The sequence below is a fragment of the Carex rostrata genome, chromosome 10 (genome assembly GCF_964058835.1).
Source record: "Carex rostrata chromosome 10, lpCarRost1.2, whole genome shotgun sequence".
NCBI lineage: Eukaryota > Viridiplantae > Streptophyta > Magnoliopsida > Poales > Cyperaceae > Carex > Carex rostrata.
The window spans coordinates 11,518,519-11,543,196 of NC_135927.1; positions in this window are offsets into that span (position 1 = coordinate 11,518,519).

The following is a 24,678-nucleotide window of genomic DNA, read 5'->3' on the forward strand; positions in this document are numbered from 1 at the left end:
GTGGCTTAATAAATAGTAAAAAAATTCAGAAAAATGTAAAATTTGGTCTCCAAGCACATATTAATATGGAGAACAAGATGAACGGTTCAGATCGACTTTTTGGATTTTGAAATTTCAAATTTGGACCGTATGCATATTGGCCCATATATTACCGAATGCATATTAGTTACTCTCTCTCTATCTCTCTCTCTCTCTCTCTCTCTATATATATATATATATAGATGGGCTATGGTGCATTGCAATGCATGGAGGGGTTTGTGCATTGGACCATAAATCTAAAATTCAAAATCCAAATGGCCGATCCAAACCGTTCATCTTGTTCTCCATATTAATATGTGCTTGGAGACCAAATTTTACATTTTTCTGAATTTTTTTTTACTATTTATTAAGTATTTTACAAAATTGTTGATCCAACGGTAGTTGCTGATTTTACTGTTTTGTTAAGCCACCGTTGGATCAACAATTTTGTAAAATACTTAATAAATAGTAAAAAAATTCAGAAAAATGTAAAATTTGGTCTCCAAGCACATATTAATATGGAGAACAAGATGAACGGTTTGGATGGGTCATTTGGATTTTGAATTTTAGATTTATGGTTCAATGCACAAACCCCTCCATGCATTGCAATGCACCATAGCCCATCTCTCTCTCTCTCTCTCTCTCTCTCTATATATATATATATATATATATATAATTTTAGTGTAATTTATTTAATTTTTTAATATTTCATGAAATAATTTGAAGAAGAAAAGCCAGAAACTAGTTAAATTTTAGGAAACAGCATACAAATTATTTACTGCTAATATCTATAATTTTTAATTTTGCATATAATTTTTCTAATTTTATTTTCATATTTATTGGTTATTTACCATTGACCAAAAATATATTAAAAAAAATATGGCATGGCAGCATGTGTCATGCCATGCTCGCCATAAGGATAAATTCAGCATTTGAAATAAATTCTAAAGGTTTAAACTTTGTATCAGAATGCATACAAATATATCAAAATTCTTAAGATTGAAAAAAAAAAAAAATCAAATTTCTATGAATAATTTAAATAAATCCTACAAAAATTAAAAAATTCGCTTAAATAAAACTACACATTTTTTATATTTTAGGTATGTCGGATCATGTGGTAGCCCGTAGCCGGCATGGTACGTAAGCCATAAGCCAAACAAGTGTCCTTTATATGGCATGGCACGTCTCAAACCCTATTGACCAAAATATCCCATTGAAGTGTCTAGTATATATATATATATAAAAAACAATATATACATAATAGCTAATAATTTTTTTTGTCAGTACTATTGATATATATACTAATTCAATGCTTGGGGAAGTTACAATTTTTGATATGGGGAAAATTAATGCTAATTGAGTGGAACCTTTGACCTAAGCATTTACATCAATGCTTACCTTTTGCAGAAGATATAAAAAATAACTAAATTCAAGTGGATACAATGCGTCCAAATTAATCTTAGGTTATAAATACCATATATTTTATAAGAGGAGGGATCGGATGATATTACAAGTGATATTACAATGTATTACCTTTTTCAGATTTTTTTTTATTTTGGCATATTCCAAGTGATATTACAATGTATTATCTTAGGTTATAAATGATATGCATTTTATAATAATATTCAAATATTGAATTTGGCATCTACCAAATAAATAATACAATGCATCCAAATCTTTGGTTATAAATGATATGCATTTTATAATAATATTCAAATTTTGAATTTGGCATATACCAAGTGAATAATGCAATGCATCCAAATCTTAGGTTATAAATGACTTGCATTTTATAATTGAATTCAAATTTTAAATTTGGCATCTGCCAAGTGAGAAATACAATGTATCAAAATCTTCCAAATTAGTACAAAGCACCCAGATCTTTCAAGTGGCATAAGGTTATAAATGACATGTACTAAAATTAAAATTTTTAATTTAGCATCTCTCAAGCGAATACAATTCATCAAAATCTTTTGAAGTGAGATTAGGTTATAATGACATGTATGTGAGCATGAACAACTAATACCAAGTCATCATTATCAGGATTATACCAAAATATAAATGCACACATCAACAAAAATAGAATATATTGTACTAACTATGGGTCTGAAATAACATCACATTGCTTTCCGCCCTTGTTCATTTTGTGGCTATATTATATAGAATAATTATATGAAACCCCCACTCCTATCATTTCATTTTTCCCGCACTCTCTTTCTTTAACTGTCATATATCCCCCCCACTAATTTCGTTAAAAGTTTCATTTTATCCCCCGCATTAAATTAGACTGTCATTTAATACCAATCCCCGCATTAATTATGCCTTCCTCTAATAACAATTCCCGCATTAATTATTCCTTTAAAAACAATCTTCGCATTAATTATATTGTTATCTAATAACAATCTCCGTTAATAAATGTTTATCTGTTAATTGATGTTCAAAAAAATATTTATCATTATTTCTGAGAAGTATTTACCCTTGTAACATAGAGTATTTATCATTATGTCTGAGATTATTTATCATTGATGTTTTACTGTAAGTTGTAATTATGTCTGAGAAGTATTTATCTATGTAATACAAAGTATTTATCCATGTAACATAAATTATTTATCATTATGCATGAGAGTATTTATCATTGATGTTTTACTGAAAGTTGCAAGTATGCCTGAGAAGTATTTATCCATGTAACATAAAGTATTTATCCATATAATGTAAAGTATTTACCTATGTAACATAACATATTTATCATTATGTCTCAGAGTATTTATCATTGGGTGAGAGGATTGTTTATTTAATGGTTTCCAGTCGTGCGGAGACGATTCAAAAAAAAAAAAAAATTTGTGCGGGGACAATTAATGGATTGATTTATTCTTTCATAAATAGAGATCATTGCATAGGTTTTAATACTTGACAAATTCAAGTTAAATACTTTGATGCTTCAAGTTAAATACCCGCAGTTTTTTAAACGCTCATTAATGATTGAGCGGTCCCCCCATGTTTAATGGTCCCCAGTTATGCGGGGACGATTAAAAAAAAAAAAGTAAATTTTGTGCGGGGACAATTAATGTATTGATTTATTCTTTCATAAATAGAGATCATTGCAGAGAGTTTAATACCTGACAAATTCAAGGTAAATACTTTGATGCTTCAAGTTAAATACCCGCAGTTTTTTAAACACTCATTAATGATTGAGCGGTCCCCCCATGTTTTTTTTGACAGCATCTGCGGGGATAAATGCAGGGTGGAGGCTGTGGGAATTGTTATCAGCGTCCTATTATATAATAGTTCGGAGACAAATATGTGCTTTAAGTTCGTGATTTAGGTTCAAATTGAAAATAGTATCAACTTTTAGAAATGTCTGAGTTTAGAAAGAAAAAAAAAGATAATAAATTAATATTTTCACAAAAAAATTATATAGTTATTTATCTACATATTGTCAGTGAGAGATATAAAATATGTGCTGAAAATATGTCAAGTGACATAAGGCTAAATGTATTTCATCTAAAGTATCTTTTTCCGAGACCGCCCAATCAAATAAAAAGAAAAGACATACATTTTCTGCTTTGGCTGGGACATGAATCAATCTAGAAAATCTAACACATTATTTTTCAACTATAGTATTTTTAATTAATTAAGTAAAACAATCACATGAGCAACTTTATTCATTTTTTTATTCAACATAATACAAATGAATTATTTTTAGTTTTTGAAGCAAAAAAGTGTTATATGCTCTCGTTTTTTAAAGGGGCAATTTCATGTATATCCCTCAAAAGTTTTAATATTACATATTTATCCCTCCAAAATAAATAATTACATATTTATCCTTGAAAATCATACAAACTCACATATTTGTCCAATCTAACTTTATAACATATCAAATATCTCCAAAAATAATTAAATACTATTTTTTAAAACTTAAAAAATTTATTTTACAGTATTAATTAATAATACATTGACTATTATGCTCTTCGTTTTTGTTTCTTTAGTCCGTCTAAGTTCTCTTCTCTTCTCTCTAAGGCACCAAACCTCCTGCCTCTCTGTCCAAATGAAGATGAAAAATTAAAGCAGCGAGGGACGGCAGAGATCTGTGAGAAGGGAGGCGGGGGGGGGGGGGGGGGGGGTGGGATATGTGATTTGGCGCGTTTGGAGAGAGAGAGACAGGGGAGGTTTGATGCCTTACATAGAAGAGACCGAAGGACATAATTAATTAATTTTGGAGATATTTGATATGTTTTACAGTTAGATTGGGCAAATATGTGAGTTTGTACAATTTTTAAGGATAAATGTGTAATTACTAATTTTAGAGGGATAAATATGTAATATTGAAACTTTTGAGGGATATATATATAAAATTCCCCCTTTTAAAATTACAGAATGAGATTTAGACAGAAGAAATATTTTTTTTCTATCATAGTATCAATGAAATGAACCTATCGGCCGTTAGTTGTGGAATTCATAAAAAGTAAAGAGAAGTTTGTAAGTGTCTTGTTTCGCATAAATCTGGATTTATTTACGTAACAACATATGCGAATGAAAATAGAAAAAGGAAATGTTTATATATTCTACACAAAATGGGATATATTTTATAAAAAAAAACATTTATTTGGATCATTTTAGTAAATATCAGATAATCAAAAACATAATTTTTTCTTCTTAAGAATTTATATATTCTAAAAAAAATATGCCATTTACTACGTAAAATTTTCATATTTGTAGGTCCAAAACGAAAACAAATGCAGCACGAAATTTATGAAGACCGACATTAAATATATTAAGTTTTGAACTTTTTATTCAAAAGAATAATTGTAATATTCTGAAGAAAAATATTATCCCAACTTAAAATTTATATAAGAAGGTATATATGCATATATATTTAAAAATGAGAAACGTCGACTATTGTCTAGGCTTCTTTGTTAGTTATTTATCTTTAGAGGTTTGAAGAGTCACGTCGTTATCGATTCTGTCACAGTGCACCGTGTCACATATGACATCTCTGTTCGACCGCCACACAAACTAACCAGCGGTGTGGAACTAGAAAATTTAGTTAGGGGGCTAAAATTTATAATACATAATTATTAATTTGTAGTTAGTGGGATTTGAACTCAAAATCTTCCAAGAGCAAAATAAAGTCTTAACCACTAGATTATAAATACACATATAACATTTTTATCCAGGGGACTGAACTATATACACTAGTGGAGAACTTGGAATTAGTGTCGGCTGTTTATGGGTATTAGTGTCGGACATTGGGCGACACTAATCGGGCTGATACTAATACTTTGTAAATAGCCGACACTAATACTTACTTTTAGTGTCGGCTATTTATTAAAAAGCCGACACTAATAAGTATTAGTGTCGGCTCTTTAATAAATAGCCGACACTAATACTTACTTTTAGTGTCGGCTATTTAATAAATAGCCCACACTAATTGTTTTTTTTTTTTTTTTAAAAAATAAATTTCAAAAATTCACTATAAATCATAGAAAATTCCAAAAATGAAAATTTTTGTTCTGGGATGCTCATTGGAGTGTTGTCTATAAAGCAAAACCAGCAGCAACATTAGTAATTAGTGAATCTTAATTACTGATACCTTTTTTGCAAACTTTTTCCTGAAGTTCTCTGCAATGTCCCATGCTTGATCCCTGAAAATCAACATATCTACAGTTAAAAACTACAAATGCCATAAAGGAGCATAGGTTTATTACTAATAAATAAGAGATTACCTTGTTTTACAAATGACTGTACAACAAAAGGATATTCTTGTTAAAGATCAAGACCAAATAGACAATAATGTTAAAGTTGATCTTAATTTAATCTATCGAGCTGTTTTATCATTTTATCCTCATATTATTACTAAAACAGTTTGGACTAGTGCTGATATGAATTTACTTACATGTTCACCAAAATTATATGTTCTACAAACTTCATGGAATGATTTTATGCAGGGGTACACATGTCACATGCTAATTCTAATGTCCTGGAGTTGATCACATGAATTTACTATGTTTAGTACTAACCAGGGTCATATACGAACTGTTGTTGCCCATTATCATTCCATGAAGAAACAGCCATGATGGTCCTTTAATAGCAAAATATTAATTACTAAAATGAAAAGTCAGTTTCCAGAATTGAAAATATAAATAAGACATATGATGGTCCTCTTACTTGTCAGTATCAAGTAAAGTAGCAGTGGCCTCGAAGTCTAGTGCAATTTGCATGTCATCTGCTTACCAAATAAAATGCTCAATAAGCAATATGTATAAGCAATTACAAATATATAAAGTGAAAACAGACACAAAGAAGAAAAGGGCAGATTGAGGGCGAAGGTATAAAAAGAAGACTTCACTGGTACCATATGGGACTGGTACGGTGAAGAGAGGAGTAGGGACCTGTTCTGAAATTTTCTTGAAAAACAACAAGAGGAGCTCATGACTTACATTAACTTGTAAATTAAATCTTATCAGTAATAAGAGTCAAAAGGGAGATTGCAAACGGAGGAATGCAAATGAGCCTGGTACAGTGAAGAAAACAGAAGAGCAGGGACCTGTTCCGTAAAAGTTTCCTTGAATTTCACCATTACTGTATCGTTCTACAGTTTCTGAAATTTCTCTTTATTTGTTCAAAAATCTTGCAAATTGCAAAATTCCCAATTAAAATCAAGCTGCAGTACATACCAGGGAGAGAGAGAGAGGAGACTTGCCTTGAGTGACGGAGTTCCAGAGAGAGAGAGAGAGTACCGGCGGAGTGGAGAAGAGGGAACGGAGAGGTCACCAGCCCAAGCCGCGCCGCCGTCACGGATCTAGACAAAAAGATACAGTAGTAAGGTTGCCTTGAGTGACAGAGTTCCAGAGAGAGAGAGTGTGTACCGGTGAACAAATTAAGAGAGGGTGGTGAGCGGCGGAGGAGATGCGCTTAGGTGAGCGGAGGGAGAAAGGAGCGGTAAGGTAAGCAGAGGAACAAATTAAGGGAGCGGCTGTGTTTTGATACACGGAGGGAGAAAGGAGCGGCTGTGTTTTTAACCTAGGCGCGGGACTGAAAATGGTGAGCGCGTTAATAATCAGCCGACACTAATAACTAAACAATTAGTGTCGGCTGTTTATTAAAAGCTGACACTAAAGTATTAGTGTCGGCTGTTTATAAACAACCGATACTAATAGTTAGATATTAGTGTCGGCTGTTTATAAACAGCCGACACTAATACTTTAGTATCGGTTTTTTAGAAACAACCGACACTAATTATAGTTATTAGTGTCAGCTATTAATAAATAGCCGATACTAATTGTATTAGTGTCGTCTTTTTGTAATCAACCGATACTAAAGTATTAGTGTCGGTTTTTTGAGGCGACACTAATTGTATGTTCTCCACTAGTGATAACAACTTCAAAGAAATAAAAAATCAATTAAATTTCAACATATGTGATTAAAATTTTTAACATGGTTTTATTTATTTATTTGTTCCAATTTTTTTATTTTTTCGCATTTTTTTTAATAAACTAACTTAAATCTAAAATAAATAGTTAAACGTAATCAGTCATATAAAGTGTGATCATGACATATATGTCTTCTATTATTTTAGTCACAATATATTAATAATTTTTTTTGGTAAGGTGACATGATTGAGTCACGATCAGCGAAAAATTATTTACTACCATATTGATCTAGAGTAAGATAACAATCTAACTATTTATAAACAACAAATTTGAGAGAGAGAGAGAGAGAGATAGCCAGAGAGAGCCATTGTAGTTCGTAGTTGGACATCTGCTCTACTCTGGATTATGAAAAAAAAAAAAAAAAAAATTGAAGCCCAAATTTTCCAAAGTAGCCGAAGCCCAGTCCCCTACAGAGTCGCGGATCCTTTTATTTTAAAAATTCATAATTGTCACCCGTTAGCGATCTATATCCATGCGAACCTGGATGACATATTTGGAAATTAACAAATAAATAAATTGAAACAACAAAAGAAAAAAAAGCGAGTTGGCGAAGCGATACAAGCGAAGGAAGGGTGATTTGCGAGGGCGATCAACGACGTAGAAGCTCGGTCGGGCGGAGGCAGGTAGAGCGGGAAGTCATCGACTGACAAAACTAGAGACGAAACCATAAATAAGTGGTAACCCTAATTTTTAATCACCGACTTTCTAATCGCTCAAATATGTTAGTAATTGAGAAACAACTAGTGTGCATTGAAAAAACAAAATTGTTAGATTGTATTAAGTTTCTAAAATCATGCAACATATTTCCATTTTTTCTCTCAAATTGTCAATGGGAGTCTGCATAACATCTAATTTAGACTATATATGTTAGTAATTTAATCCCTAATTTTTGTCTCTAATGTACTAATTACCATATGTTAGTAATTTTGTCTTCAATTTGGACTTTGTTAGTAATTTAGACTCTACTATGTATTAACAGAACTTGAGTTTGTATTTTTCTTTTGACAAACTTAATTTGATCAAATGAGATTGAGAGAGGAGCCATACCATGATACCAACATTATCATCTAATATTCTTTCTTTAAACTTGTCAATTAGAGTTTCAATGATGGACAAATGTATTAAAAAAGCATTTAAACCTTCTATATATTTATCCACCTTCACAAGAAAATTTAGTATTAATATGTTTATTATTTTTTAATATGAAAAAATATCATATATTAAAAATTATCATTTTCAATGAAATTTGTAGTTTTTAAATTTATACTTTTAATATTCTGATAAAATTGAACTGTTAATATATATTATTCAAAACCCTAACTACGCCGCTGCACAAATTAAGCCACAAACATAAACGTTATATTTTGCCTTGACGAAAGACAAATTCTTGTGTGGGGGTGGTTTTGGAGGGGGTCACGCGGCTGGCACACGTTATTGATTTTTTTTTTCTGTGGCATGCATGTATTTCTGGGCAAATCATACTACTCAATGTATGTATAGTTATCACAGCGATTTTAGGAAAAATATTCGCATAAAATCAGCTACAGTAGTTATTAGTTTCCTCCACTTAAGATATGGTCAAAAACCAAAAACCTTGTTCTATCTTTTAGTAAAAAAATATACATATTTTTTAACATAGATTCAAAATATTACATCTATAAGAAGCAGTTAAACGAGACCCATTTCTCTCAAAAAATCAAAATCCTGTGTATAGTACAAGTTCACCGAATTCCATTCCTTGTACCATGAATTCTGATCATGGAAAGCAGCAAAATAACTTCCTCAATGCTTATCTTGAGGATAACCCTTCGTGGCCTGCACCATCTTTCACTGCTTTGTTAGAAATGGATTATTCCCTTATTCTCGGTGCAGAACTAGCTGCTGAAAGGAACCCAACAAATTTATTCCAGTTCTCGGACCCGAACCCAATTATTCCTCCAGAAATGCCTGGAATGCACTCTCCTTTAATCACAAACCCTTGTAACTTGCATCCATTGCAACCACCTGATTTTCATGCAAGTCTGATAACAACTCATCCAATTCCTCTTGTGCCTATTGACCTTTATGCTTCTCTCCTTCAAGGCTCACTAAATTCGTTACCATACCCCACTACCAGTATCCAGTTGACCCACACCACAGATGCTACCAGTCAAAGTGATGCCACATCTAGACGTGTATTCCCGTGCACTGTGTGTGAAGCAACATTCTGCAATGCGCAAGCCTTAGGGGGCCACATGAGCTACCACTCTAAGGAAAAGAGGAAGGAACTGTTTAAATGAACGCGTTCTTCGGTATTAAAAATATGAAATTGCAGTTTGTCACAGTAGGTCTGATTGTTGTGGAAACCTTTCAATCTCATTTGTCATCAAGTTCTGCATTTATTTAGCACTCGTTACTTTATGTTTCTAATGATGTCTTTTGAGTATTGTCTTTTAATTTTGGTGGTTTTGTTTAATTCTATCTAGTGTAATATGTTGGTCTTTTAGTATTGTCTTTTAATTTTGGTGGTTTTGTTGAATTCTATCTAGGGTAATATATATGTTGGTCTCTTGAGTATTATCTTTTAATTTTGGTGGTTTTGTTTAATTATATCTAGTGTAATATGTTGGATCATATATTTGGTGAATTTTTTAAGCATTTTCTTTATGCCGGACAAGCAATCTTCTACTGTAAAACCTTGCAAGTTTGTTGAGTCACTGAATGATGAGTAATTGTTGTAGGAGGATATATGCAAATAAGCATGCATAGTACTTTATATTAATTTGTTCATTGCTTGTGTGTGCAATGTGAGCTTGAGATGAATAAAATTTGTGTTTATATATATATAAAAACATCCTATCAATTGACATGAATAATTCAAATTGGAGAGTTTAGCAAAACTGATGAAAATTGAATAAGATTATAGTTTAGAGCTAATAAACAAGCATTGTTGATCTATACCCGTTAGATTTAGGTTTCCGTTGATAGTTTGTGGGTCTTATTACAATTGGCCTAATCTATACGCAAGTTTTTGTATAACTGAACCTGATATACAAAATCAATCCTTACAGCCCAAATATGTAAATGCCGTAATTACTGCCAGTAGGTGAGACATGATGAAAAGCAAATAATATATGCCATTCTAACTTCTAAGAACTAAGATGAAAGGATCTCTTTTAAAAGTTTGGAAACTGAGGTTTTATTAGAGGTCATTCACCCAAGAAGATTTTCATTCCCCAAAATTGCTCCAATGAAATTATCTAATCAGCCCATTATTTGGATTTGATCACAAAACGGTCTGATAAAGAATGGCCCAAACATATTTTGTCGAATAACCCAGAAAAACAAACGCACTGATCTCTCTGTATAAGCATAAAAATGGGATAAAAGATAGCTGAATTAATGCTTTCAAGCCAGTACCAGTACAATAAACACAACAAGAATGAGACACTTTTCGCGAGGATAAAAAAGTGACTTTTTGCGACGGACTACTCTCATTGTTCAGCTTTTTCTTTTTGCGACGGTGCCTTTAGCGACGAACGACCGTCATAAAAGCGTTTTTTCTATCGCAAAAAGTGTCTACTTTGTTGTAGTGAAAATCGATCACCAGTACACAGAAGTACACAACACAACCAATGAGATAGTATTGATCAATTACTTATACCAGGTGCAGCATATTCTTTATGTCGTACCAGCTTTCCAGTCCATTCAAGATCGTTTGTTTAAGCGCATTTTTGTCTAAACAGCAGTATATAATAGAGATACTTTTGATGACTGTAACCATTATATTAATAAAATATATAATTAGGAGAGACGAACAACCAATATATAGGAGCAATATGTTTCTTTGAAATGGAAAACGACCGAGGTTAATAATTGTTATTTTTAAAAGGAAATACGCAAATACTGTTATGTTTTCTTACTTTATAAAGTCACAGTTGAAAACTAGGATCTCCAGATTTATTGAAACTAAATATTCTCAAAGTATCCTGTCATCCAAAATTACATAAACCAAGAATAGTTATTTTTAAATTTTAGTTAACAAAATATAAAAGATAAGCAATATCATGCATCCATTATCCATAATCCGTGCATTGGCACACTGGTAGTGTTTATTCCTCTAATTGAAACTTTTTATATAGGGCAATAAAATTTTCCTTACTGATAATCCAATCTGTTCATATATACAAATATGGCACAAAATTTGTAAGTTCAAGTTCTTTTCTCGAACTTTCGACTGAAACATAACGTCTCATTAGATATAATGGATTTTCAAAACCCCATTAAAATGGTGTATTTAATGGACTTGTAACCGTGCAACTGACGACAATATCGGAATAAATTATCAGTAACGTCCGTTGACGTTAATTTTGTGGCGTAAAGCAGTAACTTCCGTTGACTTTAATTTTCTAGCACTACCTATTTTCAAATGTTATATACCTGCACTGAAGGTCCTTCAATTAATATCCTTAAGCAAAGAAGAATTCTGACTTCGCTTTGTTTTTTTTTTTTTTTTTTTTTTTCCTTTTTTGCGATGAACATAAAGCCTTGCAAGCAACTGCCGAAAGGGTTTTCCTTTAAACATAAGAAAAGTACCAGACAGTCCTCTGATGTGAGAATATTTGATTATATTTTCCTTTGGCTAGCTGTTGTATTTTCCTGATAATTTCACTTGCTGATATTGCCAGTGCAATTTACAAAAGCACATGGATACATAGTTTTAATTGATACTTTCTGGACAGATCTATTTCAACTAAGTTGGTAGAAGTATATGTGTATTGGGGACAGAATATCATAGTTGTATTTTGACTATATATTTTCCATTGCAATAGCTCAGTGAATATTAGTTGTGTTATTTATATAGTTGTATATATAATTAAAATTAAATGGATATTATCTAATCAAATTATTTAGTAAAAATACAAAATTAAAATTACGAATCTATGTTATGAATGAACAAGTGTCAATTTGTATTATTTGATTTGATCAGACAGCCCATATGAGGGTTTGGCACAACTGTGCTATCATGACAATCCATACCAAGTTGCATTTCCATATAAGATAAATAATTGAATAAACAGGAAAAATTAACAGGGAGGCATTGATATGGCCATTAGGTCATTGGTGATTACATAAAAGTTCCAAAAATTTTGCTTTCAATTCAATGAATTATTTCTCTATAGACTACCGTTGTTAACAAATAACAACATTTGCTCTGGCTACAGCATGTATTAGTTTGCAACTCTATACACATTAGAAAGATTTGTCAGGTGTATACAAAAGGATGCAAAGATTACAAATCTACAATATATGTTAACAACAAGACATCAAAATTCTATATATTATTGCAACGGTATCTTTATTTGAAATATATATATATAATATTATAATAGTAGGATTAACACATTTCTTCATTTTTAAAGTGAAGAACTGTTGTTCTTTTCTTTTTAATATATTGAGAAAAAAAATTACGCACAAGGAGATATTTGATCAAATTTGCACCAATAACTTTCTACAAATTCACAAGGAGATACTTATATATATTATTAGTCAAAAAAAAATTAGTGATAAGAATTTCATGAAAGTAAATAGTACTACTCCATAAGTGTACTCTAAACCCTAGCCTTAGGTGTGAACAAAATGGTTTCACCAGCAAAACGCCTCCCTAATCTAACAACACACGAATGCACACACTGTCACTCACTAAAGTTTGTACAGGTGCATTTGGTTTTGCTGCTTTGCTGGTCATGAGATAAGTGCTGTCCAGGCCTAAAGATAAAGCATTTGATCTTTAATTACTACTGGTAACAGCCATTTTACAGGACACATGACCAAGCAAGAAAACACGTGTCATACTGTCATCCCATATCCATGGGTAAACAGCCGTTATAAACTTTCCCACGTTTCAAACCGGTACTATTTTTTTGCTTCTTTTTCCTTTGATGCACCTTCCTTTTCCTCGCAATTATGGAAAGGTTTTGACCTTCCCAAAGAAACCCAAAGCTCTGGCTTATCTTTCTCTCAGTTATTTTTCCATCTTTATCGTGGCCCGTGTTGTCACATAATCGAACTGACATTATTTTGTCTATTCCATTTTTACCCTCGTATCTATTCGGGCTATAAAAAGCCGTTGAACATTTGCAAAACCCTAAGCCCCTCGGTGCATTCCGTGTTTTTTTCTTGTCTCACTTATTTGATATTTCTCAAATATGAATCCCTTTGTTATTCATCACTTCTCCTCCAACAAAGGCTATCAATTCCATAATAAACCTCCTCAGGTGTATCCGCAGCTCGTGCAGAACGGCTATATCTCATCAGTTGGCAGAAACAACATGCCAAGGTACCCATATCATACTGCCGGTTCCTATAGCCTTCCACCACAGAATCCTAAACCACTACCAGAAAACTATATGCAGTTTGGTCCCAGTAGCCCACTATTTAATCCTATCGGTCAATCTAGCGGGTCAAACTGGATTGGCCAGAATTTTTCGTCCCCCGTAAATGTTCTCAATGGAAAGGTACCCGTGCAGAACGGCTATATCTCATCAGTTGGCAGAAATAACATGCTAAGGTACACATATCATACTGTTAGTTCCTATAGCCAACCACAGAATTCTAAACCACTACTACCTGAAAACCGGTTGCAGTTTAAATCTAGGTGTTTAAATCTGATTGAACAAAACTATCCATCCCCCGTAAATGTTCTCAATGGAAAGGTGAAGGGATTGGCTGAGTATAGTCATCAAACCAAATTGTTTAGAGCAAACAATGAGATGACAATGAAAAAACACCCCTCTTGTACTGAAGCTGAATTCGTAGTGAAGAACTTGACCAAATTCCCATTTAGATCCAATACCAACCGTACGAGATTATTACATGCCTTTAATAAGAACTTTAATTTATCGAGGCCTACAATACTTGATGTGCATGACCGAAAGAGAAAGAAAATTGCTTCTGTTGAAGAGGAGGTTGTGCAAAATAGTTACGCTCTTCTAAATGCCAAAAGTAACAAAAGAACGAAACCTACACGCAAGGCTCAGAATGAGCATAACAAATGCATGAACAACCCGAATGCCATGAAGAAAACTGAGGGTCCAGCAACATCTGAGATTGTGATTAGAGAGGATGAAAATGGCTATCTAAGAGTTTGCTCTGAATCATTGTTAGAGAGCAATAACCTCACAAAGGAGAGTGTCAGCAGTAATCTCATAGGAGGGAACATCAAGGCAAGTTTGGTCGATAAAGACGGCGATCCAACCGACTTGGACTTGACCCTGCATTTATAGAAGAGATGAATAATTAAATCAATTTTGGGGAGGTTTTATTTAATAATTGTTGCTGTTGTTTGTTATTGTGTCCCGTTATCTTAGTATTTTTTTTGTTAGTAGGGTTTCTTTGTCCGAGGACTATTATTTCATGTCTTTCTCAATGTGTTCTGATTGAAATTGTGTTTGCAATTTTGCTTGAAATAATATATTAAATGTATTTTACTTTTTTTCCAATCCCTATACTAGAATTGTGTGCAGCAAATGAGTGACAATGCATATTTATATTAACCAATCAAAGACAAAAATAAGAGCTTACCTATGCAAACAGTATATAATAAGGGTTTACAAGCTAATTTGTTCTTCAATCCTTCCGTGAAACCTTGTTGTTATTCTGCATTTAACAAATTTCGAGTATATACAGCCGCTGCCAACTGTTTCAAAAAAAAAAAAATTTCGAGTATATATATATCATTACTAAGATTACAAAAAAATATATAAATTAGAATACCAAAAAAAAAATCTGTTTAATATATTTCAACAACACTGATGGAGTAAAAGAGTAAATAATTCTTGACTAATATATGTGCGAGAATTTTCAAAGATCAGACGACATCTGAATTAGTCCTCCAGGATTAATTCTGAAGAGTTTCACTGTTTTTTACCTTTTATTTTTTCTTTTATTTTTCATTTTCCTTTATTTTGTCTTAATTAAGAAAAATCTGTGATCTCTCAATGGCATTGAGCTTGTTTTTATGTTTTTCTTTGATTTAAATTCGAATTTGTAAAACATGTTTTTAATTCAAAACCTGGATTTAGATTGATAACAACTCAATAAGCAAGGACTACATTCTTATTTTATTCAAAAATTATATAATATTAAGTACATATCAACTATATATGTGTCCATGATCAATGGTTTTCTTTGATCGATGTATCTTGTTTCCAGCTTGTCCAATGTTGCCCTTAATATTTAGGGAACCGAATCGTCTGCCCCCTGGGGGCAGGAATTTTCTGCCCCCAGAGTCACTGCAGAGTAGGCTCCCATTTAATCCTAAACCATATAACAGTAATCGGGTCCACTCTGCAGTGACTCTGGGGACAGGAGATCTGATTCCAATATTTAGGGGGTCCAAATAGAAGAATCCAGGTAATAGGTACAAATCATTCAATGAACATTTTGCGCTGAAATCAAAGAATGAGCAGATTAAATTTAATTCTTCCATGAATGCATATTTATCGATTGCTATGGTAGGAAAAATATTAATAAAAAAATTTGCATACAAAATAATAATAAAATTCAATGTAGGTGCATGCATATGGTATATATCGACAGAAAATTGTTTATTTTAAATATATATATCCTCACGCGTATATAGCCGTTGAAGTGGAAATAAAAGCACAGACAGGGATGCTGCTGCCTAGTGCCGAATCCGTATCCTCTCCGGTATTGTAGAGGATCACCTTCACTTTACGGTTTAAGATTAAATTTCAACCGATTTGGTATTCGGGCTGCAATAGGAGAGGCAGTATTTTTGGGCTTTGAGATTTGTGCCAAGTTAAAAAGAACGGTTCAGATCTAGTAATTGTAAAAGATTCCCTTATCAGGAATTGAAGAGAATGTGAATTCGCCTAGTGCCTACTGATTTTGACAGTTTGCAGCATTTTGAATATGAATTTTCATCTTCGTAATATAAGATATTTTTCCAAAAAATTATACATAACTTTTGCTCGCCACAAAAAGAAAGACGAAAAATTATGAGGAGGTAGGCATTAGTATCATTATATTAATTCCCATTTTTCTTAACAGAACAATACATTTTCAATGTTTTTATTACTTTTATTGAGCAACCATGCATGTAAGAGGCGCAGAGGTCCCAATACAGTTCCTTAAAAACAGTGAAATACTGATATCTATGCAATGGTTTTCTTTCTACTAATTTATTGATTTAATTTTTAATTGTTGCTAGTAGCAAGAAATTTCCGTGTCCACACGATTATAATTTTTATTATTCATATTATATCGGCCAGACCCAAAACGGTATTTAAATTTGCTACATGTTCCCAATGTAAGAACAAATATGAGGGATTCTTTTTAAATGCTTGAAACCAAGGCTGCAAATTGCAATAGCCAATAGAAAAAGATCGTTTATTCCAGGAAAGTTGGAAGCCCATGTAAGGAAATATGATTATGTGGTCCAAAATAAAACATTAATGGGTTGTTTTAATAACGTGATTTATGTGGTCCGATAAATAAAAGGTGTGTTAATTAAAGGGCTTAATTAAAGATCCGTTGTTAACAGATGAATACTAACTTGATTAAAGGGCGCATATTATCTGATGCGTTGTTAACACATATCATAATAACAGATGCACTATTATTAAAAGGTGCTATTAAAGGGTGCATGTTGCGCAAGATACAATGCATCTCATAATAGACTAGATTAATTAAATGACCTATTATATTGATAGATTGATTAAAGAGTGCGTATCAGATTATTATCCACCCATTCATTGGCTGCACTGGCTGTGCATATTCATCTCCCCTATAATTATTGCTTTAATGACAGGCAGTTATACATATGTATTCTAACAGTAAAGTTGATCCTCTCTTTATCGATATTTCATAAAAAATAAGTTGTCATTGCTTAGAAAGAGAAAGAGGAGAGAACTCGCTTTACAATTCTTCTGACGGTTTGCGAAGAACGTTTCAAGTATTGTTCTACAGTTTACTATGGACAAAGGTATGTAATCTGTTGATTGATTTACACGTGGAGATTATGATTTCTAAGGTCTTTGATTTTCTTTTAATGATTCTTAATTTCGATGTTTAAACTTTAAACATGATTAGCTGTACTTATGATAATAATTGCATGTAAGTAGTTGAGCACGATAACATCTACTTTCATGATGATAATAATTGCATGTAAGTTGTTGAGCACGATAATGTCTACTTTCATGTGGTATCAGAGCTTTCGGTTTTGAAATTCATAATCTCCCGAATAAGTTATTTGTTTTATGAATTTATTTACATATTAATATGGAGAACAAGATGAACGGTTCGGATCGACCGTTTGGATTTTGAAAAGTCGAATAGAGCCGTAGCACGGGAGGCCTCTATGCAACCCATAGCATATTAGCCAAATCCATTTAGGAGTTGGTTATAGTGCTATGGGTTGCATAGAGGCCTCCCGTGCTAAGGCTCAATATTCGACTTTTCAAAATCCAAACGGTTGATCCGAACCGTTCATCTTGTTCTCCATATTAATATGTGTTTGGAGATCAAATTTTATATTTTTTGGAAATTTTTTACTATTTTTTTAGATTTATTGAAAATCGCTGTTTTTCAGACGAATCTGGACCATAAAAAACAACGATATTCAATAAATCTAAACAAATAGTAACATTTTTTCAAAAAAATGTAAAATTTGATCTCCAAATACATATTAATATGGAGAACAAGATGAACGGTTCGGATCGACCGTTTGGATTTTGAAAAGTCAAATATTGAGCCGTAGCACGGGAGGCCTCTATGCAACCCATAGCATATTAGCCAAATCCATTTATTATTATTATTATTATTATTTTCTTTTAATAATTTATGATTGAAATTTGCGGTAACTTTGAATTATGACGATATTGCTAGACACCAAAGTGTCCTTACCCTAAAGAAATCAAAGTATGATATTTTCTATAAACCATAGATTAAAATTAATTAATCATTTATTAAGATTATATGATATTAAAATCTGTCATATACTAAATTTAATGGTTTAATTAATTAGTAGATTATGAGAATTTTTTTAATTGCCCAAAGGTTGATTACATTCTCATAATTTACACAATTTAAATTGATAATTTACGTTATTCCTCAATTGTTGGTTACCCAAAGGCAACAACATGTATTGAAACAATAAAATTATCATACTATAGTATTTTCTAGTAAAATATTATGTTTAATATATCTTAAGAAATCCCAAAGGATAATTAGGATATATATTAATTAAGTTATTGCTTCAAAAATCTGAAATTGAAAATCTGAAGTTATAAATTATTGCATTATGTCTCCTATCTTCCGATCTTCTCTTTGAGTTAAGTTATATATATATTATATGTATTTTTAGTTTAAAGATTTAAGTTTATGAAATTTAGAAATCATTTAAAGATGGAAAAATCAAAGTATAATATATTATGTTTTCTGATTTTCTGGAGCAAGTCAACAACTCGCTAAGGTATCATTTCGAATTCTTATCTGATATGCAGGATGAAACAAGCGAGCTTGAGACGATTTGCACGGCAGACACAACACCTGTCTGTTTGGAAGGATTGCCATACGGGCCGTACCCAGATCATACGGGCCGTAGACCAGAGGAATTTCAAACAGAGAAGCTGGAGATTGAGAAGGAATCGAAAGCTCAGGCTGAAGCTGAAGCATACGGCCCGTACAAGATTCATACGGATCGTACGACCAGCCAGACAGAGCAGATCACTCCCGAATTAAAACCTCTCCCAGCCACTCTCAGGTACGAATTCCTCGACTCAGAAAAGAAATGTCCTGTTATTGTAAATGCAGGATTGACCCCTGACCAAACCGCCAAGCTCATGGAGAAGTTGAGAACCCACAAAGGCGCGATTGGATATTCTATCAAGGACTTGAAGGGGATTGATCCAACCATTTTCACACACAGGATCTTGCTAGAGGACGACCATAAGCCTTCAGTTGAACACCAAAGACGGCTCAACCCGAATCTAAAAGAGGTAGTGAAGAAAGAAATTTTAAAACTTTATGAAGCAGGTATTATCTACCCGATTTCTTACAGCAAATGGGTGAGCCCCGTCCATGTGGTTCCCAAGAAAGGGGGAGCAACGGTGGTGAAGAATGAAAAAGATGAGATGATTCAAACACGCATTGCAACCGGTTGGAGGATGTGCATAGACTACCGGAAGTTCAACGCGGCTACACGCAAAGATCACTTTCCCTTATCATTTGTTGATCAACTCCTTGAAAGGCTTGCTAATCACTCATATTTCTATTATCTTGATGGTTATTCAGGTTTCTTTCAGATTCCCATTCATCCGCAGGACTAAGAGAAGACCACATTCACATGCCCATACGGTACCTATGCATACCGTAGAATGCCCTTTGGTCTTTGCAATGCACCTGCGACTTTTCAGAGAGCCATGATGGCTATTTTTTCTAATTTTATTGAGAAAGAAGTTGAGATTTTTATGGATGATTTTTCTGTATATGGTACTTGTTTTGATTCTTGTTTGGCTAATTTGTGTAAGATTTTGCAGAGATGTGAAGAAGTGAATTTAATCCTCAATTGGGAAAAATGTCATTTCATGGTCCAAGAAGGAGTTGTCCTGGGACATGTTGTCACCTCTAGGGGGATTGAGGTTGACAAAGCAAAAATTGAGGTAATTGAGAAACTCGAAATCCCAACAAATGTCAAGGGGGTTCGAAGTTTTCTCGGACATGCAGGTTTTTACCGACGGTTCATAAAGGATTTCTCGAAAATTGCGAAACCATTGACCAATATACTTATTAAAGATTCTGATTTTATTTTTACTGATGATTGTGTCAAGTCTTTTTGCAGTTTAAATGAAGCCCTTATTTCTGCACCTATCTTACAGCCACCCGATTGGTCACTACCGTTTGAGTTGATGTGCGATGCAAGCGACTATGCAGTTGGAGCCGTTCTTGGGCAGCGGAAGGACAAGAAGCCGTGTGCTATCTATTATGCTAGCAAGGTGCTAGACCCGGCCCAAATGAACTACACCACAACCGAGAAGGAGCTTCTCGCCATTGTTTTCGCCCTTGACAAATTCAGATCATATTTGGTGGGCTCGAAGATAGTGGTCTACACAGATCATGCCGCACTAAGGTACCTTTTGACTAAAAAAGATGCAAAACCAAGACTAATTAGATGGATTCTTCTTTTGCAGGAGTTTGATCTCGAAATAAGAGATAAGAAAGGAGTCGAGAACTCTGTGGCTGACCACAACTAAGTTACCAATCAATGACTCATTCCCCGATGAACAACTCCTCGCATTCAGTTCTGGCCTGGAGGACATCCATACGGGCCGTACAGAAGTTCATACGGTCTGCATGATTCAGCATACAACCCATACACACTTCCATACAGGCCGTACGCAGACCATCCAGAGCAAACAGCAAGCTCCCTGGTATGCCGACATCGCGAATTACCTGGTCTCCGGAGATTTGCCTGGCACAATGTCCCACCAGCAGAAGAAGAAACTCAAGTCTGATGCCAAGTACTACTTTTGGGATGAGCCCTATCTCTTCAAGATTGGAATTGATGGGATATACCGACGCTGTGTTCCACACGAGGAAACAGGTTCTATTCTTGCACATTGCCACTCATCCGCTTATGGAGGACACTCTTCATACTCCAAGACTACTGCCAAGGTATTACAATCTGGTTTCTTTTGGCCTTCTCTTTTCAAAGATGCAAGATCTTTTGTTCTAGCTTGTGACAGGTGCCAAAGAACCGGAAACATGACGAGACGAAGTGAAATGCCTCTCAACTTTATCCTCGAGGTAGAGATTTTCGATGTTTGGGGCATTGATTTCATGGGTCCATTCCCTTCCTCTCGAGGGAATGAGTATATTTTGGTGGCAGTTGACTATGTGTCAAAGTGGGTAGAGGCGATGGCATACCGCAAGGCTGACTCGAATTCGGTGAGAAGGTTTTTCAATGAGATCATTTTCCCCCGATTTGGGGTGCCTCGAGCTGTCATCAGTGATGGAGGCAAGCACTTCATCAATCGACAATTCAACAATCTCTTGAGCCGACACGGGGTGACTCATAAGGTATCTACTTCTTATCACCCTCAAACTAATGACCAAGCTGAGATTTCTAACAGGGAAATCAAGTCGATCTTAGAGAAAACAGTGGCTAGGACAAGGAAGGATTGGGCTTTCAAGCTGCATGATGCACTTTGGGCCTACCGCACCGCCTTCAAGACACCGATTGGCATGAGCCCTTACAAGCTGGTGTATGGAAAGCCGTGCCACCTTCCCGTTGAAATTGAGCACAAGGCATTCTGGGCCACAAGAGCAATTAACATGGACTTACTTGCAGCCGGAGAAAAGCGTCTCCTCGACTTGCATGAGTTGGAGGAAATGAGGTTGCATGCATATGAGAATGCTAGGTTTTACAAGGAAAAGACGAAGCGATTGCATGACCAACGCATTTCGCCTCGCCAATTTAAAGAGGGAGATCTTGTACTTTTGTTTAATTCTAGATTGAGAATTTTTCCAGGTAAACTCAAGTCAAGATGGTCCGGCCCATTTCAAGTGAAGAAAGTGTATCCTTTTGGAGCAGTCGATATCTGGAGCACGGAAAGTGGTACCTTTAAGGTGAATGGTCAGCGTCTCAAGCATTACGTTGCTGACCACTTGATGAATGAGCGGAGCGTTCAGTTTCTTTCTGACCTCGCTCCGATTGAAGCTTAATTTGCAAGGTGGTCTAGCTAATGACCTAAAACAAGTGCTTCTTGGGAGGCAACCCAAGCACTTTTTAATTTATTTTGTTTAGTCATTTTAGTTTCAGTTTTTGCATGTTTTGTTTCATATTAGTTTAATTTTGATTCTTCAATTTTTAGTTGTCTTTCAAATCAGATCAGACTGGAGGAAAAATCAATTCTGGGCGTTCCTACGGCCCGTACCCGTTTCCCTACGGCCCGTAGGGCATCCATTCGGCGCAGGACCTGAAGGGACGCGATTTTCTCTCTTCGCGACCCTTCATCCCACCCCTCTACCTTTTTATACCCCCCACCCGACAGCCTCCCGACAACCCCTGCCCCACCAAACCCTACCTTGTTGTCTGTTCGCTTACAAAGGTATGCTACAAAGTCTCAGGTACAACGAGCTGTACCAGTTTAAACCTTGAATCTACTCTCGTCTAAGGTTGCAAGTGCACAACCCTATCCGATTCTAAATTCCTACAAATCCGAGTTAGGTACTAGAAGTGAAAAGTTTGGTTTGAATTTGTTTCAATTTCTCAATTCAATAACAAAAGATTGCAAAAGAAAATAAATGTTTGTTTCAGTCAAGTTTAAAAGGATGTTTCCAGGGTTTCAGATTTCATCCTCAGCTTTGCCTCTCTGGACCCTCACTCGACTCGCATCATCTCTGATGCGACCCTAGTGATGCGACCCGCATGGTCTCCCATGCGACTCGCATGGCCCTCGAGAGAATGCAGCATTGCACCTGTTTCTGAGTTATTCGATTGTGCAAGGTTCTACTGACCCTACCTACGATTCCTGAGCCTCAACTCTCGTTTATTAGCACCAGAAACCTAGTAAGGAATTGCAATTTCACCTTCTTAGATCTACAACTTTCAACTCTCGTTTATTCGTGTTCAATCTAAGTCAATTGATCGGTTTGTTAAAGGTATCCACTATCTCTCAATAAATGGAAATCTCACCTTTCGATTCAATTGATCTATCTTTTCAGATTTCTAACCTACCTCATGTGCTTGATTAAATTGCAAGAAGGATCAAAGTCAAGAAATTAGAAGAGATGCAAGAAACATTCAACAATAGACAATCAAGATTCAAACAATCAAAATCAAGCAATGAAAGAATAATACTCAATCAATTGATCACAAGAACAACTCAAATTCAAATGCAATACATACAATCAAAGCTTTAGACTACATCAACCCTAGAAACAAGAAAGATCTACTCAAACAACATCATAAAAGAAGAGAGAAGAGAAGAGATCATGATAGAACCCAATGTAGCAATCTAGCAAGGATCTTCCCTTCTTTCTTGATCAACACTCCAATTCTTGAGGTTTTGAATCTTCAAATTCGGAACTCCCTCTCTGGTGGAAGGGGTGGTCTATTTATAGACTTTTCAAAACGAGTCTTTCAATTCTGGGCCCTTATTGGGCCTTTGTTGTCTGCTCTGGAAACTCGCGATGCGACCAGCATCAGGTCTGATGCGACCAGCGTCGACTCTGATGCTACCCGCATCGACTCTGATGCTACTCGCATCGACTCTGATGAGGGTCGCATCGACTCTGATGCTACCCGCATCGACTCTGATGAGGGTCGCATCGACTTTGATGAGGGTCGCATCGACTCTGATGCTACCCGCATCGACTCTGATGAGGTTCGCATCAGATGTGATGAGGGTCGCATGCAGAGTCTCAGAATTCAGTAACTTCCCTGATTTCGCCCGTTTTCTGCAAAATAAGAATGAAATCGCAGCAGTACCATATTCTATGGATATTCAATGTAAAATATGCGATTTGGTGGTTTAAAACGCATATTTTGGTACAAGAATTGGTCAGAACAATAGATCAAATATGGTGATATCATCGTCTTCCCCCTACGACCCGCACGGGAACCCGTATACCCAAACCCTAGACTCCGCCACCCTCTCCTCCGCTCGTCTCTGCCACGAGCCGCCTGCTCTCCACCTCTGCCCGACCGATCCGCGCCGTTCTCCTTGCTATCCCAACCGCCGCTGTCTCTCTTTCTCCCCTTCTCCAGAATCACCTCCACCGCCGGCCGCTTCTCCATCTTCCTCTCTAAGGTAAGTGCCCTTACCTTTTCACTTTTCCTTTTTAATCATTTTCTCTATTTTTCCATTTAGTTTTCGCCGTATTTTCTCCGATCTCTCGGCCACAACAACTCACCCAGCCGCAAACCCTCACTCTCAACAAAAACCATAACCCTACGGCCTGTACAACAACCCCTACAGCCCGTAGAAACTCTCTGCCGAAAACTACCAAGAAAAACTGACAGCCATGTCTAGCGAACACAGCAGAAAGAGTCGCCAAGACCGCACACCACCACCACCACCCCATCCAGTCCCTAAGCCATATGACTCTGGCTCTGACCAAACATACTCTGGTGAATACACCGACCGATCCGACCGCTTCGCGGCACGGTATTTTGAGATGCCCATGTTGGGTTTCGCGGAACGGTTCAAACCCATTTAATTAGCTT